Genomic DNA, 6,626 nt, shown 5'->3' with positions numbered 1-6,626 from the left:
CATTAGCCTCAAGTTGTACTGTGAGAATGTCACAGAAGCCAAAATCTCTGACTAGTAGCAGGGGAAAAGCAGACCAATCAATAGACATCAGCACCTTCTCAGATGTATTTGTTTATGGCCTTAAAGCTCCTGTTGACTAAATCATGGAAAGCAGGAGTTTCCTACACCTATACCATGACTGTCACTGGACAACCAAAGGTTTATGCTGTACATAAAAGCGAATCTGTGATTCAATTTTTCAAAATTCCAATTTAAATGTAATTCCTTTGAGTCATCTTCAGTAAGGCTATTTAATTCGAAAACAATTGTCTAATAAAGAATTACATGATCAGGATAAGTGTAAACACTTAGGCAAATAAACTCATATTTTGGGTTCAATTAGTCAATTACATTATCATTAGCAGAATGGTCAGATTAGACCAAATGGAACAAAATATAAAAGTCTAGGGAAAAAATGTAAGTATATAAGTATTTGGGCAATTTACCATTTGAGAAGAAAAAAACAAAAACAAAAACAAAAAAACAAAAACACTTTAGGTTCCAAAACTTGTCAAATGTCAAATGGGTGAAATATTTAAATGTAGGAGAGGAATTCATAAAAATAACAGAAGAAAATTTAAATAAATATATAACAACCTCTAAAGTACAAATGTGTGTTTTGTTTTGTTTTCAAAAAAGAACACAAAATTAGAAACCATAAAAAGTTTTCATTATATTAAAATTTCACCCTGGCATATCAAAACAAGAATATAGAAAAAAGGCAGATGACAAACTGGAGAAACATTTTGTAAGATACATACTAGGACACCGAAACATTTCTACTTCAGCACCCAAGGCATGGTGTGCCAATTACCTGGATTCTAAATGTTGATACAGGGAGTTTGTGAAAACCAATTTTGCAGCCCTTAGCCACTCTTCTGCTTCAACAGGATCAAAGGGTTTAAGCTGGAGAGGCTAGAAGTTGGAGTTGAGAGAATCTCTTTGGAGAGCGTTATTGATGTGCTCTGGGTAACAGTCACGAGTGGGGTACCACTTGGTCCTTTTCTGAAGCCTCGAAACAGATCATCTAAGACTTCTCAAGGAACTTGGTGTGTACTTCCTGAAGTGTGCAGTGCGGGATGGACTTGCATCTGACTCAGCTCTGAATTTAAAGAAAACAATGCCCACAGTTGGGAGGCCGGCTGAAACAAGTGTGTGAGCAAACTAGAGAAATATGTTTGGGAAATCACAGCAGGTCAAGGTATACAATCTGGGGAACAGATGTGGAATCCACAGTATGAATATCAGTGGGGGGAGCAGGCTCATGGAGGCAATATCAGGGTATCTGCTTTGGGTCATTCAAATCAAACCTCCTATTGAAGACAACTGAAAAAAATCGAGGTAGAATTTATTTTTAAATTCATCTGGAACGTACTAAAAAGCTAAATGGTAAGGAAAAACCTAGCTGAATGCCTGGAAAAGCTGTAACCCAGTATAGTTAGTCTAGAACCTCCTTTTCCCTAGGGTGTGTTCCTCTCTAACAAAGGCAGCAGAGAGACCAGACAGTGGTTTTCACAGGGCTCTTGGGGATAGAGGAAATCAAAAGAAAGAACCAGTCCCTGCAAGGCCAAGGACACAAGGCAACCACCCATGGGTTTGACCCGAACCCTAGGATTAAGAATGAATGAAGACTAAACTAGTCCTGGGACCTGGACTGTCCTAGGAGGTCAAGAAAACCTCAAGCACTAAAACTGAAAAAAGCTGATAACCATGTTAATAGTGTCCCCAGGGGCCAAGCAGAATCAAATTCTGGAGGAATGTAAAACCATCTTAGGGCTCAAATTTTCCCACAAATAACTTTTCAAAAACAATGTTCCATATATAATCAAAGAAAACAAGGCACAAATAAGAAACAACAGAAAGGGACTCAGAGGGCTATAAATTACCAGACATGGGCTTTAAAACAAGTACAGTTAGTATATTTCAGAAAATAAAATCTTAGAATGAATCTGCAAACTTTAAAGAGTAGCAAGTTTAATGAAGAAAGAGAAATTCTAGAACTGAAAGATAAGAAGAAAAAAAATCTAAGAACTTAACAAACAGGATAACACTCAATGATGTGCTTGAGTTTAATATTTAAATGAAGGATTAGTTTAATATTCCAAAATCAATCAATGCAATTCATCATGTTAACAGAATAAAGGAGAAAAAGTGTATCATTTTACTAAATTAAAAACATGTGATTGAATGTAATATCAATTCATGACAAAAACTCTCAGCAAACTAGGAGTAGAAAATATCCATAATCTGATAAATGTCATCTACTTAAAACCAATAACCAACATCAATCTCGAGGATGAAATATTAAACTGTTTCCTGCAAGACTGGGAAAAAAGGCAGGAATGACTAAGTCGCTCCATCATTTCTGCCCAACATCATCCTACAGGTCCTAGACACTATATGAAGACCAGAAGACAAAAGGCAAAAATAATGGAAAGGAAGATGTAGAACTGTTTCTGTATTCAAGTAACATTATTATTTATATCTTAATAAATCTAGAAACAAATATTAAATATAAGAATTGAGCTTAGCAAGCTAAAGGGACACAATGCTGAGATAGAAAGATAAGTAGATAGATATATAATTTTTAAAAGATTTTATTTATTTATTTGAGGGAATGAGAGCACAAGCAGAAGAGGGTTGAGGGGCAGAGGGAGAGGAGAAGCAGACCCCCTGCTGAGCAGGAAGCCCAAAGCCATGGGGTTCAATGCCAAGACCTCAAGATCATGACCTCAGAGTTAAAAGCAGATGATGCTTAACTAACTGAGCGGCCCAGGTGCCCCACAATGTTGATATATAAAAACAATTGTAGGAGTGCCTGGCTGGCTCAGTAGGTTAAGCAATTGTCTTTGGCTCAGGTCATGATCCCAGGGTCCTGGGGTCGAGTCCTGCACTGGACTCTCTGGCTGAACAGAGAGCCTGCTCCTCCCTCTCCCTCTGCTTGCCGTTCTGCCTAACTGTGCTCTCTCTCTGTCAAATAAATAAATAAAATATTTAAAAATAAATAAGTAAATAAAAATAAAATCAATTGTATATTTTATACTAAGGGCAAACAAAGAAAAATAAAATTTACAAAAATAAGTTCATTTACAGTAACATCAAAAAGCAGAAAATACTTAAGAATAAACTTAATAAAGGATAAGCAAACCCCTACAATAAAATGTCTAAGACATAGCTAATATTATTTTTATAAGTGAAATAAATGGAGATAGAAACCATCTTTATGGATCAGAAAACAATATAGTATTAGTGTAAGGATAAACATAGGTCAATGGGACAAAATAGAGATTATGAAAAAGACACACTTTATATAGTCAACTGAAGTTTTATAAAGATATCGAGGCTATTCAGTAGGGCAAGGATAACCTTGTCAACACGTGGTACTAGAGGAATCAGATAACCATATGGGAAAAGAAAAATCATCACTGAAATAGTAATTCAAAATGATAAACCTAAATCTAAAAGCTAAAAGGATAAAAATTCAAGAAGGAAACATAGAAAATGTTTGTGACCTAGTGATAGGCAACAATTTCTTCAATAGGATATGAAAAGCACATACTATAGAAAAAAATTGTTAAACTGGGCTTTATCAATATGAATGAAATTTGCTGCTTGAAAGAATCCATTAAGAAAAGGAAAAGTCACAGACTGGGAGAAGGTACTTGCAAATACATATATCTGATAAAGGCCTTATATCCCAAATATATAAAGACCTTTCACAAATTAATAAGGAAAAAAAGGCAAGTTATTTGAACAGACAGTTTACAAAAGAAAATATACAAATGGCCAATAAGCACATAAAAAAGAATATCGGTACCATTAGTCATCAGGGAAATGCAAATTCAATACACAAAGAGTGATCACCCTACACATCATAGTGATCAAAAATAAAACCGATGATACCGACTATTGGTGAGGTTGTACAACGACCCTAAGATTATACAATGATGGTGGGAACCTAAAATTGTTTTTAGGTTTTGGAAACCAGCATTTTGAAAAAAAAAAAAAAAATCTTAACATTTAACATGTAGCATATGACCTAGCCCTTCCTTACTAGACATCCACCCAAGATAAACAAAAACACATGTCCACACAAAGGCTTATATATGAATGTTCATTGCAGAATTCTTTGTAATCTCCAAAAGCTCAAAATGTCCAAGTGAATAAACAAAATGTGCCATATTCGTACTATGAAATACTACCCAACAATGAAAAAAAGAGTGGGTTACTGATATATGCAGTAATAGCAATGAATCTTGAAATCATTGTGCTGAGTTCAAGAAGCCAGACACAGGGACACCTGGGTGGCTCAGTTGGTTAAGCAGCTGCCTTTGGCTTAGGTCATGATCCCAGTGTCCTGGGATCGAGTCCCACATTGGGCTCCTTGCTCAGCAGGGAGCTTGCTTCTCCCTCTGCCTCTGTCTGCCATTTTGTCTGCCTGTGCTCGCTCTCTCCCTCTCTCTCTGATAAATAAATAAAATCTTAAAAAAAAAAAAAAAAAAAAGGAAGCCAGACACAAACAGAATGCATATGTATGATTCTATTTATATAGAATGCTACTTAATACATTATAACAAAAAGTTGTCTGAGGCCAGGCACTCCTCCTCCTGAAGGTGGGATAGATTGGAAGGGTACACAAGGAAAATATAAAATGGAAATGTTCTATATCTTGACTGTGGTGTTAATTTCATAAGTGTAACCGTCTAAACTTATCAAATTGTATACTTTCAATGGGTAGAGTTTTATATCATGAATTGTACCTCAGTAACATTAAGAGAAAAAAAAACTTGTAAAAGGAACATCACTTGGATCACTTAGATATACTTAGACTATTCACAAATTTCTGTTTGCATGGAAAATCATTCTTATAAACTCTGTACATGGCGAAGCAGTTACAATTTCACTTGGCAATAAGCAGTATATTGTGAATCCTTGAACATTTAGCAGAACATTATCTAGCAGTGTTTCTAGATAGGATTCCTCATTATTTTTTCCATTCTTCCAGTGTGAAAGAATATATTCTAGACACAGATTAAGCAAGGCGCTTGAAGATTTTAGGTATGAATACAGTTTACTTTAAATGAACATGATTTTTTTAAAAATGAATTTAATCAGCGGGGTTTTTCTTCTTACTGTTAGATAGCTTGACTTCTATTAAATCATTGTTATTATCCAATTTGTTACAGGACTCCAAAGCATTCATTATCTATGGTTGAATTATTATAATCATTTAGAAAAAGCAGTCAGGGCATTTGTACTACATAATAAAGTCAGTGAAATGTTAAACTTATGGAGAAAACATTCTCATTTTGTTTCTAAAGTAAACTACTTGAAGAAATTAAAACTCTTCATCTTAAAAGAAATGCAAAATCTCAATGCTTAACATGGACTGTTAGTAATTAGAGAGTGGGGATTTTTTCTGGGAGGAAACAGCTCTCTGGGAGGAATTCGGGGCCACTTTTGAAAAATTAGCTTTCCTCCCTGAGCAGAATTTCTCAGAATCACCTGTGGGCTTGGGACACCTTAGATGGCTGGACCCACCCAGAAGGCCTGCGGTGGGGTTGGAGTATTTGCATTTCCAAGTCCCCAGGTTAGGGGGACCACACTTTGAGAACAAGGGTCATCCCAGAGGAAGAGGAGGGAAACTGGAATGGACAGATGATGAGTAAAACTTGGACACAAGTAAATGGGGGACGGAACAATATCCTCACCAGTTCAAGTTTTTCACTAATCACTACAATTGCGATTGGGGAGTGACTAGGGACATTTTGAGTCATGGGTGGCACCTGAGCTGTGCTGCACGGGACTGGTAGAGATGGGAGAAAAGGAGATGTTGGGTGAAGGAAGTATCAGGAACAAAGGATCAGGAATGGCCTCAGGACGTATAGAAAGTCCTCCAAGAACAGTGTGGGCTCTAATCAAATGGAAGGTAGGGAGAGATGCGACGGGAGGGTGGTGCCGGCTGGCGGGGTACGTTCTCTTCCACAGGCAAGCAAGGCACACTGCTTTTCAGGGTCAGAGGTCCTATGCTTGGCGTCATGCAACCAGATGTGATTTTATAGGGGCTTTTCCAGCACTGGCCCTTTGCGCATGCTCCTGGGTCCTTAATGACAAGATTACCCCCCCCCCCTTTATTTCCCCACTCAAACCCTATTCTCACTTCAGAGACCAGCTCAAGCTCTATTTCACCCCATGTTCCTTCCTAAAGACAAAATTCCACATTGAATTATCCCACCCCTGCTCTACACTTAGCTAAACCTTACCGTTTTCTCCTGTTTCTAAGTATTCTTCATCTCTTCAGCCAATCAGAAAAATCCTTCAGGATAAGAACCAGGATCCCACAACACCTAGTATAAGACCAGCTGCATCATAAGAATTAAAAATAAAACAAAACAAAAAATACACACAAACCCCCCCAAAACCTCACTGCTTGATTGGCAGGTTGCTAACATATTAAATCATCAACATTAATTGTTTTTTATTGCTTGTTTTCTCCGTGATGGCGGTACTCAAAAGATGGCTCCTAGACCAGAATCAACGTTGCTAGTCAGCGTCAACGACTGGGAATGTGTTAGAAAAGCACAGAC

This window comes from Mustela lutreola, chromosome 12 (genome assembly GCF_030435805.1).
Source record: "Mustela lutreola isolate mMusLut2 chromosome 12, mMusLut2.pri, whole genome shotgun sequence".
Classification (NCBI taxonomy): Eukaryota; Metazoa; Chordata; class Mammalia; order Carnivora; family Mustelidae; genus Mustela; species Mustela lutreola.
Note: the sequence above shows the minus strand (reverse complement) of the source record.